The following is a 17,076-nucleotide window of genomic DNA, read 5'->3' as shown; positions in this document are numbered from 1 at the left end:
AGGATTCTAATCCCATTACCCTGCCTAGTTCATCTGAATCTTAACGCATCCTGCAAACAAGATTTTATGCATGATCCTCCTCCAGCTCCCTCCCACCCACCCCCACTCTCACTTCTTGGCTTCCGATGCCTTCCAAAGAATCTGCGTGCAGAGATGGCTGGAGCTCTTGTGGGCTTGCAGAATGTGCAGTGCACAATAGTAGCCATGGAGCAAGGCAGACAGGCGGGCAGCGTTCCCCTCCTCTCCGCCCTCTCCTCGCCACTTGAGCTTGGCCTGTTTACCAGATTCCCTAGCATTAGACACATTTGGGGGGGTGGACTGGAACGGGGCAAGTTTCCTTAATGGACCATGGGGGGAAATTCATGCTAAATTAATCACTGAATTATTATTATTCCATTGCGTACTAGAGGCCTGGTACATAAAAAAAGTTTAATGCACCGTAAATGGACGATAAATTGGATGTAGCTTGTTGACAAATAGCAGCCGAGAGACGCAATCCAACAAACGTAAACACAGTGCTATCTGTACTAGCTAGCGTGTGAACCCACTCGTTACCAAAGTTGTAATCCTTTATCATTAAGAATTGTCTATTAAGTAAATCTGGCGAACTAAAGCACAGTGTTCATCTGCAGCCAGCGGAGGCACTGTTGATCAAAATACAGCAATGCCTCAAATTACGAGCCTAAATGGTTCTGTGACGGTGCTCTTAACTCAAAACACTTGTATCGCAAATAAACGTCTGCCATTGAAATTAATCAACCCCTCCGGAACAGTTTTATAGGGTAGCATGCCTTTGAAAAATAAAAATAAACTTTTGGTTAAGAAATATTGCATGAAAACAATAGGCCTACAACAGCATGTACTACTAACAACTATAGTATAGTATTGTAATAATAATGTACTACTAACAGCTATAGTATAATATTTTAATAATAATGTACAGTATTGTACCTTGGAGAAATATTGCATGGGAACAATATGCCTACAACAGCATGTACTACTAACAACTATAGTATTGTAATAATAATGTACAGTATTGTACCTTGGAAAAATATTGCATCAAAACAATAGGCCTACAACAGCATGTACTACTAACAACTATAGTATAGTATTGTAATAATAATGTACAGTATTGTACCTTGGAGAAATATTGCATGAAAACAATAGGCCTACAACAGCATGTACCACTAACAACTATAGTATTGTAATAATAATGTACAGTATTGTACCTTGGAGAAATATTGCATGAAAACAATAGGTCTACAACAGCATGTACTACTAACAACTATAGTATAGTATTGTAATAATAATGTACAGTATTGTACCTTGGAGAAATATTGCATGAAAACAATAGGCCTACAACAGCATGTACCACTAACAACTATAGTTTTGTTATAATATTGTACAGTATTGTACCTTGGAGAAATATTGCATGAAAACAATAGGTCTACAACAGCATGTACTACTAACAACTATAGTATAGTATTGTAATAATAATGTACAGTATTGTACCTTGGAGAAATATTGCATGAAAACAATAGGCCTACAACAGCATGTACCACTAACAAGTATAGTATTGTAATAATAATGTAGGGTATTGTACCTTGGAGAAATATTGCATGAAAACAATAGGTCTACAACAGCATGTAGTACTAACAACTATAGTATTGTAATAATAATGTACAGTATTGTACCTTGGAGAAATATTGCATGACAACAATAGGTCTACAACAGCATGTAGTACTAACAACTATAGTATAGTATTGTAATAATAATGTACAGTATTGTACATTGGAGAAAAATTGCATGAAAACAATAGGCCTACAACAGCATGTACTACTAACAACTATAGTATTGTAATAACAATGTACAGTATTGTACCTTGGACAAATATTGCATGAAAACAATAGGTCTACAACAGTATGTACTACTAACAACTAAAGTATAGTATTGTAATAATAATGTACAGTATTGTACCTTGGAGAAATATTGCATGAAAACAATAGGTCTACAACAGCATGTACAACTAACAACTATAGTATTGTAATAATAATGTACAGTATTGTACCTTGAAGAAATATTGCATGAAAACAATAGGTCTACAACAGCATGTACTACGAACAACTATAGTATAGTATTGTAATAATAATGTACAGTATTGTACCTTGGAGAAATATTGCATGAAAACAATAGGCCTACAACAGCATGTACCACTAACAAGTATAGTATTATAATAACAATGTACAGTATTGTACCTTGGAGAAACATTGCATGAAAACAATAGGCCTACAACAGCATGTACCACTAACAACTATAGTATAGTAATAATAATGTAGAGTATTGTACCTTGGAGAAATATTGCATGAAAACAATAAGCCTACAACAGCATGTACCACTAACAACTATAGTATTGTAAAGGTAATGTACATTATTGTACCTTGGAGAAATATTGCATGAAAACAATAGGTCTACAACAGCATGTACTACTAACAACTATAGTATAGTATTGTAATAATAATGTACAGTATTGTACCTTGGAGAAATATTGCATGACAACAATAAGTCTACAACAGCATGTAGTACTAACAACTATAGTATTGTAATAATAATGTACAGTATTGTACATTGGAGAAATATTGCATGAAAACAATAGGTCTACAACAGCATGTAGTACTAACAACTATAGTATAATATTGTAATAATAATGTACAGTATTGTACATTGGAGAAATATTGCATGACAACAATAGGTCTACAACAGCATGTAGTACTAACAACTATAGTATAGTATTGTAATAATAATGTACAGTATTGTACATTGGAGAAATATTGCATGAAAACAATAGGCCTACAACAGCATGTACTACTAACAACTATAGCATTGTAATAACAATGTACAGTATTGTACCTTGGAGAAATATTGCATGAAAACAATAGGTCTACAACAGCATGTACTACTAACAACTAAAGTATAGTATTGTAATAATAATGTACAGTAGTGTACCTTGGATAATAATTGCATGAAAACAATAGGTCTACAACAGCATGTACTACTAACAATTATAGTATAGTATTGTAATAATAATGTACAGTATTGTACCTTGGAGAAATATTGCATGAAAACAATAGGCCTACAACAGCATGTACTACTAACAACTATAGTATTGTAATAATAATGTACAGTATTGTACCTTGGACAAATATTGCATGAAAACAATAGGTCTACAACAGCATGTACTCTTAACAACTATAGTCGATTTATGAAGTATTGTAATAATAGTGTACAGTATTGTACCTTGGAAAGTGGCCATGTACGGTACATCCTTCCAGCTGCTTCTCTGTCAAGTCGAGCTGCTTCTTCGTCAAACACACCATTAGCATCTTCCCTATATTTTCATGGATAAATGTCCACCGTTTGGATATTATTTGAACATCCTTGACTGGCATTATTGATTTATTCTACTTCAGCATGGTGCAGACCAACATGTTTTTCATGATTCATTTTCTTATTTCAAAGAATATCATCCATTTTATAACAAAGTTATGTCGCTCTCTAGCTGTAAGAGCGAGTAAGACCAGATGTGTTTAGGCGGAGTTCAGTGTGACATTCGCGATGCCAACTAATGGCAGGGATGTCTGTAGCTTAAATTTTTGCTTGTAACTTAAAAGCACAGCAATTAGCCAAGAGATGGCTTATTTCTCAGAACTCTCTTACGTTGAGGTACCACTGCGGCTGTCTAAAGAGGAACAACACAACGTCAGCCGGCTATTGAGGTACATCAACAAAGTATTAATCCACTTAATATGACATCGCTCAGAAACCAGAATCAAGAACATTAAGAGCGAGATTGGTGTTCTGAACTCCTGTTTCCATGCCAGTATTGTACTGGAGGAGCTGTACCTGTAAAATGAAGGAAACATTTCCTATAATAATTATCGTGACCAACATTGTCACGGTTTTGGTAAAAAATTGCTGACATTACACAAACGCTAATCCTTTAATATATTGATCGCAGTTGATTGATTAGCCATCCTCCATGGTTTGTCACAACAAATTCAGAGGCGTAGCACGACAACAGACATTTAACTTCTTACATGTGTTGTGTGAATGACTGAAAACAGATAAGCACGCAAAATATGATATTTTGATTTCAAAACTGTTACTGTTGATTATTTGCTTGGATGTACAGCGGATCCGTGGTATGTCTTAATTGTGTCACACGACTGTATTTATTTGTGTTATCCTACTCCTTTACTCATGAACCACTGCACACAAAAGGCGGGTGAAACCTTGTCAAAACATGCACCCATGTCGTGTTGCCTCTGCTAATATTTTTCAGACATGGCGCTGTTATTTAATCCCAAATTTGACACCCATCGGTCAGAATGAGTTGACGTTTCTCACACAGCTCAATGTGCTGTACGAAACACAGACTGTAACTGCAAGGTTCTTGGCAGAATTATCACGAAAATTTGCACAGACATTTCGTGGCCTGAGAAGCACATTCCCGCAAGACTGAAAATGTCTTAGAAACAAATTGTCCAGTGTTTCCCACACATTCATTTTTTTGTGGCGGCCCGCCACGAAAGAATTACGTCCGCCACAAATTTAAAAAATTAAAATTAAAATTAAAAAAAAAATATATATATATATATTTTTTTTTGTCCTGTCCAGCTTCTCAGGCAAATCATATAGTTGATGTAGATGCCCATATAGGCTGTTCAGATTTACTTTACAAAAGAGAAGTGTAGGATACTTCTCTTGTTGCCTTATTTGTATTTGACCACTACTGTTTTCTGTTTATTTGTTACTGACTGTGGCAGGACACCTCTGCCTCTGTTTCACTTTATGTTGCTGGTAAATAATATGGTTGTAGTAGTAGGCTAAAGTTAAATTATTTTGTATGCACTAATTAAAGGGGCAGAGCTTTAAGAGACATTTATTTTTATATTTTATAAGATATATTTTTTGTAAGAACCACAATTAATAAATATATTTCAGTGAATAACTTATTGTTCAAATCTGTATATAAATATGTACATAAAGTGTTGTAATTATATTGTAAAATGGATGGATGGACATTTAAAACAAAACTGTTATTATTAATTAGTAAGTATACATTTTTTGAGCCTTTTTAGAGAAAATCATATCATTGTAGTATATTATGCAAATTACTCGATGATGTCATGTGAACACGCCCATAACCACGCCCGTAGCCACGCCCCCACCACCACAGGTATCTTGGCAGTTTATGGGAAACACTGTTGTCCTTAAGTCTTTGACCGTTTTTCTAATAGTGAGAACATTTTGAGGATACCCAAGGCTAGGGTTGTGCGATATAGACGATTTAAATATGAATTTAGCCAACAATAGAGCTTTTAATACTATTGTTATATCATGATAATGCATGTTTATTGATTGATTGAGACTTTTATGAGTAGATTGCACAGTACAGTACATATTCCGTACAATTGACCACTAAATGGTAACACCCGAATAAGTTTTTCAACTTGTTTAAGTCGGGGTCCACGTTAATCAATTCATGGTAGATGATGACACATTCCAGCTGTGCCCTGCAAATTTAACAACGTCAAGTGAACAACCGCGTCCTAAACGCAATGTAGCATTCTTGCTAGCAAGCTAGCAAGTAATGTCCCTCCACAGCAATCCAATTACCTATGTTTCTTACATGTTGTATCACTGGAGGGCGAGGAATAGCTAAACATGCTACATTACACATCGTAGGATTTGGTAAAATAGAGCTCTTGAATACAAACAAAGGGGGCGTGTCGATACAGATATATTGACTGTAACGATACTTAGTATATAATCAGTAGATGGTCGATATTTTTATTATGACAACATTTTTTGTTGGTTTTTGTTATCGTTTACCAACTAAGAAACTAAGTCCCTGGACACTGGAGAGCTTTAAGGGCAAAAAATAGTAGGGAATACTTTAAATATTTAACTGATATTGTTACACCAGCATACCGTGGTTTTGTCTGATTATAATTGTGATCAAAAATTGAATCATTCCAATGATCTTGAAAATTTAAAGTTTCAGCATTAGTATGACCAATACTGATCCTGTAACTATTTGGTATTGGATCAATACCCAAATGTGTAATATCACCCAAAACTATGTCGAGTAATATATTAAAGTTACAGAAAAATAAGTTATTTGTACATTTTAACAGAAATATGGTTACCACAGAAAGGAACCAGATATTAACAAGTAGAATAATAATATTTTTGAGAAAAATAATACAACTGGAAATGACACATTGTTATCGCATACGTCAGCAGCCAAATTAGGAGCCTTTGTAAACCGTTTTGAAAGGTTTCCAGTATCAGTTACATATTAAATAATTTACAGTGATATATTTTTTGATCGCAGGAGGCTGTGATGTATAGATATTAAGCCATATCGCCCATCCATATTTATAGTACCGTATTTTTCGGACTATAAGTCGCAGTTTTTTTCATAGTTTGGCCGGGGGTGCGACTTATACTCAGGAGCGACTTATGTGTGAAATGATTAACACATTAACGTAAAATATCAAATAATATTATTTAGCTCATTCACGTAAGAGACTAGACGTATAAGATTTCATGGGATTTAGCGATTAGGAGTGACAGATTGTTTGGTAAACGTATAGCATGTTCTATATGTTAAAGTTATTTGAATGACTCTTACCATAATATGTTACGTTAACATACCAGGCACGTTCTCAGTTGGTTATTTATGCCTCATATAACGTACACTTATTCAGCCTGTTGTTCACTATTCTTTATTTATTTTAAATTGCCTTTCAAATGTCTATTCTTGGTGTTGGCTTTTATCAAATACATTTCCCCCAAAAATGCGACTTATACTCCAGTGCGACTTATACTGTATATGTTTTGTTCCTTCTTTATTTTGCATTTTCGGCCGGTGCGACTTATACTCCGGAGCGACTTATACTCCGAAAAATACGGTACATTTATGTTGGCATGCCTTCTAAGCATTTTGAGCACAACCCATAGGGGGCGCCAAACATGTAAAACTGTTTGATACGGACTCAACAGTGCCTCTGCTGGTTGCGGCCATGTAGTTCAAAATACGATTACGATAAGATGGTCAGCATTTTCAGCGATCAATCAATGGACTGATCAGTCATTATGCAACTTGTCTGTGAGTGTGTGTTTGTTAAAAGAGGGGATGGGGGGGCTGCGCATGTGTTTGTGTCGTCGTCTGCACGGGCTGTCAGTCTCATCGGCTCACAACGGAGGCGAGGATGACAGGCGAGTACACAGCAGGAGGACGACGGCGTGTTATGCTGATTGTAATTTTCGCTCCAGTTTTTTTTTTTTTTCCCACAAAGGGGGTTGTGCTGGTGCTGGTAGTGGTGGTGGGAAAGAAATAAAGCCAAGGAAGAGAAAATGATAAATAAAAGATGCAATCTACTCCAGGGGACAGGCAGCCACTGGAGGATGAGGGGCTTAAAAGCAAGCAGGGCAGCATGGGAGGTGTGTGTGTGCATGTGTGTGTGTGTGTGTGTGTGTGTGTGTGTGTGTGTGTGTGTGTGTGTGTGGAGGGAGGGGGCTGTCAGCCACATCACTCAGGCAGCACATGTATTGGCCCATCACACACACATAAAGTGGCCTGGAAAAAAGTGTTTATCCATGTGTGTGTGTATGTGTGTGTGCTGTCAGAGGGATGGGGGATTCAGTGTTGATGATGAAAGACAGTAGCGCAATAGAAAAGATGCTGAGGTTATTGTGTGTATGTGGGAGGGAGAAATGAGAGGGGGTGGAGGGGTGCAGGCTAATATACTTGAATGGATCTGCTGTCGCCGTCCTCCTCCTCCCCAGCCATAAAACTCTCCATATTTGCTCCCCTAAGGCCAACTACCAGCCCCCAGTCTCCTGTGATTATTTATCTTTTTCTCTAAGACATTAATCACATGTTTTTTTTTTCTTTCCTTTTTTTGCCTCCGTCCATCCTTTACCAGACATATATCAGCAGAGTGGAGGGGATGGATAAGGAGGAGGAAAGACTAGAGGGGGGGGGGGGGGTCGGTTTAAGGGGGAAGAGCAATAGATGGGGCGATATCAGGAAAGCCTAGAGGGGGTCGGATGGTGGGTGGGTGAATGCAAAAGAGTGGAGAAGCATTGAAATGGTGATTGCAAGCGAAGGGGATGTGTGAAAGTAACGGATGGAGAGCAGAGAAGGGGAGCGAGTGAGATGGATGGCGTGCTCGCTCTCCCGTGCGAGCTCATCTGTTCCAATGCCAGCCTTTCAGATAAATATTCATATACAGGAGTGTTATCCGACGGTCCGCTGCCTTTCTGTTATATAGACCTGGTGGCTCCACGCAGGCAGTGATGAATATGTCAGATTGTGTACCTGTTCTCTTAAGAGCTTCTCCGTGTACTACTGTAGCGACGGGAATGCCTCTTCATTTGAGACTTTGGACTGTCCCACAGGACTTTTAGTTCAGCTGGCATCTTAAGGATTACAAGTGTGACTCTCCATGTCACCGTAGAAGGATACCGAATAAGAGCGATTAGTGCTAGAAATGGACGCTGTTCTGACCGAGGAACGCGACACACATGACTTTGTCCTGACTGCTCAGTACAAAACAACTTTTTTGCTGATATCCGATATTCCGATATTGTCCAACTCTTAATTACCTATTCCGATATCAACCGATACCGATATATACAGTCATGGAATTAACACATCATTATGCCTAATTTTGTTGTGATGCCCCGCTGGATGCATTAAACAATGTAACAAGATTTTCCAAAAAAATCAACTCACGTTATGGAAAAAAATGCCAACATGGCACTGCCATATTTATTATTGAAGTCACAAAGTGCATTATTTTTTTTAACATGCCTCAAAACAGCAGCTTGGAATTTGGGACATGCTCTCCCTGAGAGAGCATGAGGAGGTTGAGGTGGGCGGGGTTGGGGGGCGGGGGGCGTCCTGGAAGAGTTAGTGCTGCAAGGGGTTCTGGGTATTTGTTCTGTTGTGTTTATGTTGTGTTACGGTGCGGATGTTCTCCCGAAATGTGTTTGTCATTCTTGTTTGGTGTGGGTTCACTGTGTGGCGCATATGTTAAAGTTGTTTATACGGCTACCCTCAGTCTGACCTGTATGGCTGTTGACCAAGTATGCCTTGCATTCACTTGTGTGTGTGAAAAGCCGTAGATAATACGTGATTGGGCCGGCACGCAAAGGCAGTCCTTTTAAGGCACGCCCCCAATATTGTTGTCTGGGTGGAATTCGGGAGAATGGTTGCCCCGGGAGATTTTCGGGAGGGGCACTGAAATTCGGGAGTCTCTCGGGAGGGTTGGCAAGTATGACTGGGAGACGCAACTGCTCTGTTTTAAAAAGTCATAATTTTTACTTTTTGAAACCGATACCGATAATTTCCGTTATTACATTTTAAAGCATTTATCGGCTGATAATATCGGCAGTCCGATATTATCGGACATCTCTAAGTAGTACCTCAACAAGTTTACCGTATTTTTCCGACAATAAGTCACATTTTTTTTCATAGTTTGGCCGGGGGTGCGACTTATACTCAGGAGCGACTTATGTGTGAAATTATTAACACATTACCGTAAAATATCAAATAATATTATTTAGCTCATTCACGTAAGAGACTAGACGTATAAGATTTCATGGGATTTAGCGATTAGGAGTGACAGATTGTTTGGTAAACGTATAGCATGTTCTATATGTTATAGTTATTTGAATGACTCTTACCATAATATGTTACGTTAACATACCAGGCACGTTCTCAGTTGGTTATTTATGCGTCATATAACATACACTTATTCAGCCTGTTGTTCACTATTCTTTATTTATTTTAAATTGCCTTTCAAATGTCTATACTTGGTGTTGGGTTTTATCAAATAAATTTCCCCAAAAAATGCGACTTATACTCCAGTGCGACTTATATATGTTTTTTTCCTTCTTTATTATGCATTTTCGGCCGGTGCGACTTATACTCCGGAGCGACTTATACTCCGAAAAATACGGTAATCGGTTCTGTTTCAAAGCTCCTAACTCAAAACACCTGTATCTCAAATCAATGTTTCATTAACATTAAATGAAATCCCCCAACACAGTACAATTTTAGCATGTAACATGCCCTTTAAAAAGAAAAGATTTAAGATAAGAAATATTGTATATAAACAAGGGCAGCACGGTGGTAAACAAGGGCAGCACAGTGGAAGAGGGGTTACTGCGTCTGCCTCTCAATACGAAGGTCTTGGGTTTGATCCTGCGCTCGGGACCTTTCTGTGTGGAGTTTGCATGTTCTCCCGGCTTCCTCCCACCTCCAAAAACATGCACCTGGGGATAGGTTGATTGGCAACACTAAAATTGGCTCTAGTGTGTGAATGTGAGTGTCTGTCTATCTGTGTTGGCCCTGCGATGAGGTGGCGACTTGTCCAGGGTGTACCCCGCCTTCCGCCCGATTGTACCTGAGATAGGCTCCAGCACCCCCCGAGACCCCGTAAGGGATAAGCGGTAGAAAATGGATGAATGTATATAAACAATACAATATAATGTAGTATAAATAATACAATATAATATAGTACTAATGACCACAGTAGTTAGGCTCCAGCACCCCCCGAGACCCCGTAAGGGATAAGCGGTAGAAAATGGATGAATGTATACAAACAATACAATATAATGTAGTATAAATAATACAATATAATATAGTACTAACGACCACAGTAGTTTTATGAAGTAATGTGTTAATAATGTACAGCATGGACTTCTATTGTATCTCTTTCAAGCTGCTTCTCCGTCAACCACACCTTGAGCAGCTTTGCCATTCTTTCATGGATAAATGTCCACCGTTTAGGTATTATTTTAACATTCTTGGCTGACGCTAGATTCATTCTTATTCAGTACGGTGCAGACTAGCAGTGTTACGCTCGGACTGCTTCACCAAGTAGGCGACACGCTCGGTCCTGTTTTTGATGATTTCTTTTTGAAATCAATGAACATCATCCACGTCTTCTTTTCAGCGCTGTTCTTACACTTATTTTTCTGTTCATCTCTAGCTATAAGCTATTGGAGTGAGTACGAACGGATGTTTTGAGCGGACTTTATGGGGTTCACTGTCACATTTGCTACGCCAACTAACACTACAAGTAACACGCCATCAGACTTTACAGCTCCTCTCTTGGTACTAGGATGACAGGCGATGCAAAACAATAATACTGAAATAAACTGCAACAGAAAACAGTGCAATAACAGTGCAATACATTTTTATAACTTGGTCACTACTGCCTAGTTTCTCTTGTTGTATTCTTATTTGTACTGTTATATTTGTATTCTTATTGTTACATTTTCTATTTTATTTCCATTTATACCCCCATTATTTACTTTTTGATTTTTAAATGTAATCTCAATTCTGTACACTGCTGCTGGAATTTTAATTTTCCTGAGGGAACTCTCCTGAAGGAATCAATAACGTACTATCTATCTATCTGTCTAATGACGAGGATGCTTGTCATTTAAATGTTTGCTTGCAACTTAGCTGAGGGACAGCTCTTATCTCATAACACTCTCAGTTGAGGTACCACCAGTGTTCTAAAAATTACTTAAAAAAAGTAATTTATTAAAGTTAAGCGTTACTTTACCAAAAAAAAGTAATTAAATTACTAACCGAATTACTCTTAAATAAATGTAATGAATTATGTCCAGAGTCGGGACCCGGGGTGGACTGCTCGCCTGTGCATCGGTTGGGGACATCTCTGCGCTGCTGACCCGTCTCCGCTCTGGATGGTCTCCTGCTGGCCCCACTATGGACTGGACTCTCACTATTATGTTAGATCCACTATGGACTGGACTTTCATAATATCATGCTAGACCCACTTGACGTCCATTGCATCCAGTCTCCCCTAGAGGGGGGGGGGGGGGGGGTTACCCACATCTGCGGTCCTCTCCAAGGTTTCTCATAGTCATTCACATCGACGTCCCACTGTGTTGTGAGTTTTTCCTTGCCCTTATGTGGGCTCTGAACCGAAGATGTCGTTGTGGCTTGTGCAGCCCTCTGGGACATTCGTGATTTAGGGCTATATAAATAAACATTGATTGATTGATATGAGGGAAAGTAATTCATACATTACTTTTAAAAAAATGCAGTTGACAGATGTTTCATATAGAGCACAGTGTGCGGGTGTTTGTGCTTTTCAAAGGCGGGGCCTGTTGCCAAGTGACATGTGACATCATTAAGGGTTTACAAACGGTGTATTGTTTGGATGGCAAGTTTGTCTCTTCAATCATTGAGCCTGGTTACATGCACATTTCCAAACATTTTTGGTCATCTGCTGTTCAGTTTTGCACTGCACATGTAAACGCGTGAAATCAACCGTTCCGGGCCCCGACCTATGTGCGGATGAACCGTTTTGGACTCCTCCTCTTCTCCTCCTCTTCTTTTCTCTTTTTTCTTCCCTAGGCACCTGACAGTTTTGGCCATTTTGACATCTTGTGTTGATTTTTTGATGTGGTAAGAGTCATGATACGGGAAGGGAGGGGGCGCACCGTGCGGAGGGATGGGGGGGCGTAATGTTGTAACAAATAATATTTCTATTAAATAGGCTTTACTTTGCATTTTAATTAACGTCGGATTATTTTTTGTATTTAGAAATAATAGTACCAACTTATTTTTTATTTTTTTTTTCTCCAACATTTGTGGCACTGGCGTGGCGCCCCCTAATGGACGGCGCCCTTAGCATTTGCCTATACGGCCTATGCCACGGGCCGGCCCTGACCAAGCAGGTTAAGTATCGTTGGAAGACGCTCAAGACGGCATACTATAAGGCTAAAAAACAGATCACCAGCGGCTAGAATCCTGCCGGTTTTGTCCATTACGACCTAATGGATTAATTATTGGGGAATAGACCGCTGACCTTGGTTTTCTGCTAGTGACCCCTACTTCACACGTAAACGGCATACGCTAGTTCTTGCAGCGCATGTAAACACCGTAAACCTAACAATTGGAAAACTGACATCTAAGGGAAAACTGAACAGCAGGGGACCAAAAGCGTTTAAAAATGCCCATGCAGTCATTGATTTGTTGTTCATTATTCTCATTGTGTATGTGCGCATATGTTGTTGTCTGCTGTGTCACAGTGTGATGGTGCCTCTTCCTATTTGATGTCGAGTTAATTTTAGTGCGGTGCCGCTTGTTGCTATCACTAGTAAAAATATATTTCCTGCATTGAACTTGCTGCACTTGTCTTATTGTTGACGTAAACAAAACAAGTCATATATCCCAGCATGCACCGCACGCTTCTTCTTCTACGGGGGAAAATGAAGTCGCGGCTGCTTACTGTAGTTGCGAGACCTGTTGTGGCTCAATATTGGTCCGTATATAAGGCGCACCGGATTATAAGGCGCACTGTCAGCTTTTGAGAAAATTGGAGGTTTTTAGGTGCGCCTTATAGTGCGGAAAATACGGTAATTAGATTATTCGTTAATAGCATAGTAACGCTGTTGCTACCGCCGTTATTACGAACACTGGGTACCACTGTATGAGTAAAACCAACAATAAAATGTACATGAGAAAGTGAGTTTCTATTGTCCCATTTACAACTGTTACTCTTAAAAGTTAAAAAGGGGTATGTGTTATACATTTTTTTATTTACATGACGGTTAAGTTATTTTTACACCGAATGAAAGAGCGTCAAAAGGAGAACCAAAAGTCCCTACGCGCTAATCTTCCATCTCTTTTCACTTTCTTTGCATTCTTTTGACACTTTCATTGACAGATGGGGAAAAAATTATTTTAATCGAAACGAGACTGTTTTTAAATGAAAACGTATAAAAGCTGTTGTTCTTGTAACTAGTTTGCCGAACCGGTGTTGTGTGATTTTACCACTTGTCTTTTTTATTTGTGTCAATGTTCGATATAAACGGGAGTGCAAAGTCGACCTGGCAGTTGTCCACCTCGGAGGTAGTGAGTGTCGAGTAGGATTGCAACGAACGACTATTTCAACAGCCGCCTTGTCAGCGATTATTTTTCCCATTAAACGACTAGTCGAATGATTTTAGCTTATGATCTGCTGTAGATAGATGGATCTTTATTGTCATTGCACGAGTACAATGAAAAACACGTTTGAATTTGACGTTGCGTACCCAACTTTTTAAAACCTATTGCACTGGAACCTTGATTTACGAACAACCTTTTTGGTTTACGAACCTTTATGCTAGGTTCACACCAACGGCGCTTTAAAGCGGCATGCAAAGCGGCTTTAAAGCGCGGCAAGCGCCGTTGGTGTGAACCAGGCATTACATCCCGCCAATATGTCTCCGTGCACGAACCCTTCATTCATTCATTCATTTTGCATGCCGCCATCGGGGGCTGCCATAATAATGACATCACTTCCTGTACACACGGGCATGGACATTTTGAAGAGGCGGGGCCCCCTACGTCACATCCTGTTTACATCCTGTACACACTGGTGCGGCCATTTCAAAGAGCTTTGACGGCAAGCGACACTTCTGACCTGTTTATCACCACAATCATACCTTGCGCTCTTCAAGATCACTTTGTGTGATCAGAAATGCTTTAAATGTGTCCAAACTCTCACAGTCTTGCTGTAAAGCTTCGGGTTGCTAGACAACTGATTTGAGCTAGCAATTTAGCTAGTTAGCCTCTGGCTTGGGGCTTCTTCATTTCCAGGATTTTATCAGTGAAGGTGGCTTTTGTTATGATGCCCTGCCCGGATCATAGTCTAAGTTTTTCGAGTCACTTGTGTTTTCTGTTAGTTTTGGACTTCTTTAGTTCCTGTTAATGCACCTCTGAGTTTGTTACCATGGCTACGTATTAGTTTCACCTGCCTCTTGTGTTCGGGACGCGCACCTGTTTGTAATCAAGAGACATTATTTAAGCCCGCCTTTGCCAGTCAGTCGGTCTGGCTTCTTTCTGTTATGATGGGGTTGCAGCTTACTGTGAGGTTTGTTCTCCCAGGATGCAAGCGGACGACTCCGGACAGGACTTGCAGGTAGGAACATGATTTAATCGTAAATTAACACTCAAAGAGGTACAAAACAGAAAACAAACCGACGGAACAAGGTGCCGATCGCACCTGAAGCTAAGGCTACTACTTAGCACAGACTAGAGATCACTAGCAGGGGCTAGGAGACAAGCAAAACTTACGTAACAGTAGCGTGACGCAAAATAAGAAGCCAGACCGACTGACTGGCAAAGGCAGGCTTAAATAATGTCTCTTGATTACAAACAGGTGCAAGTCCCGAACACAAGAGGCAGGTGAAACTAATACATAGCCATGTTAACAAACTCAGAGGTGCATAAACAGGAACTAAAAGGAGTCCAAACCTAACAGAAAACACAAGTGACTCGAAAAAACTTAGACTGTGATCCGGGCAGCGGATCATAACAGCTTTGTTCTGCAGCAAGTTTTTTAATTGTCATGAGATTTTAAAAGATGCCACAGTGGACCTTTTATTGCAGCTAAGGAGAAGGCACTACCGGGACACAAGCCGATAAAGGATTGCCTCACACTGCTGGTTAGTGCTAACGCTAGCCACTGCTTGTTTATCACTGCAAAGTTTCCAGAGTGTTGAACAATGCCACAAATACTCATAGACAAAAGGTCAAATTATTTTCCTTTTTTTTGTTTTTTATTGTTGCAACATTGTTGTTAACATTTTGGAGCACACCAACAAGACTTTTGTGTGTTTGTGTGCGTGCGCGTCTTGACAGTTAAGCTCTCTGTAGTGTTGTGTTGTTTGGAAAAGTATTTTATAGATTATATCAGACAGTGGAGCTGATTCAATCACACATTGAATTAATATTTTACAGGATGCGGTGTTGCTGTGTGAGTGTTGTACACAGTTTACAGCAATATCACCATCTTGTCAATCAGATGTTATTGGAAACTCCCATGTCTTCTTCCTCCCAGTCATTGTAGCTTCTGTTCCCCCTTCCTCCGGTGTAATTTTAACCTCAGCGGCTCAAAAGGCAGGCTGGCATTATGAAGCCCCGTCCTCTAATTATAGAAGTCTAATCCTATGGCTCTAGCAAGTCATGACAAAGCATGTTTCCACTTCATTACCCTCCTTCCTGTTTTTAGTCCTCCAGTCTGGGTCAAGTTCATCCCCTCTTTTGCCATTCATCTACTGTCCTCCTCCTCCTCCTTCCCTCTTTGACCTCTTGTGCCTTGTATTTCTTACGCTCCACCCCCACTGTCTGTCTCCAGGGCAAAACCCCCCATCTCTCACACGCACACACACACACACACACACTCTCCACCTCCTCCTTACTATCCTGTTACCGTAATATCCCCAAGGAGCGACAGACATAGTGATGCCTGGCATATGTCGCTCTCTGCAATGTCATTAGGCCGCACCCTCCACCCTTGTTAGGCTAATTCCCCTCACGGAAATACATGTCATTTTTATCAAGCAGCTGCCCCAAATCTGAGTGACGAGGCGGACACGTTTTGTTAAAAGTCCGACGTAAATTTGTGTAGCCTGAGGTGGCGCCCCTGGACCGTATAGCCCACAGTTGCTCGCCTTAAAAATACCACTGAATGTCCATTGCGGTCATGCTTCTTTAAGTGTGAATGTCAATCCTTTTCTAGTCCACCTATTTCTGCCAGGAAACTGTGTGTGTGCGTGCGGGCTCCTGTGTCCGTCTTGCTCGTAACTCAGGTTAATTTGTTCACGCTCTGAAGAATATTAATTAGGGTTCTGCATCATCTATTCCATCTATTTATTTCCCCAAATCTTTAACATGATGTCAGTGAAAGGCTAGTGGTTCCCTGTGTTTTTTTTTCTAAGTTGCTATTTTTGGCATTTTAATCACAGAGTTAAATTTGCCCATGTATATAACCGAGGGATTTTTAAATAGTACACGTTTGGAAGACCTGGTCCTGTCCTAGAAAAATCTGTATACTAGGGGTGCAACGGTACGTGTATTTGTATTGAACCGTTTCGGTACGGGGGTGTCGGTTCGGGTCGGAGGTGTACCGAAAGAGTTTCCACATGGACATATTAAGTAACGTACCGCACGTTGTGTAAACACTGCACACCGAG

General features: G+C 39.8%; 1 protein-coding gene across 5 annotated transcripts in view; it reads left to right on the top strand.

Annotated features, from left to right (window-relative positions):
* Positions 1-17,076, top strand: part of LOC133632917 (zinc finger SWIM domain-containing protein 6-like) — a 157,351-nt gene that overhangs the window by 14,546 nt on the left and 125,729 nt on the right. The window lies entirely within an intron of this gene.

The sequence above is a fragment of the Entelurus aequoreus genome, linkage group LG17 (genome assembly GCF_033978785.1).
Source record: "Entelurus aequoreus isolate RoL-2023_Sb linkage group LG17, RoL_Eaeq_v1.1, whole genome shotgun sequence".
Classification (NCBI taxonomy): domain Eukaryota; kingdom Metazoa; phylum Chordata; class Actinopteri; order Syngnathiformes; family Syngnathidae; genus Entelurus; species Entelurus aequoreus.
The sequence above is the reverse complement of the archived record's forward strand: the minus strand, read 5'-3'. Positions and strand labels throughout refer to the sequence as shown.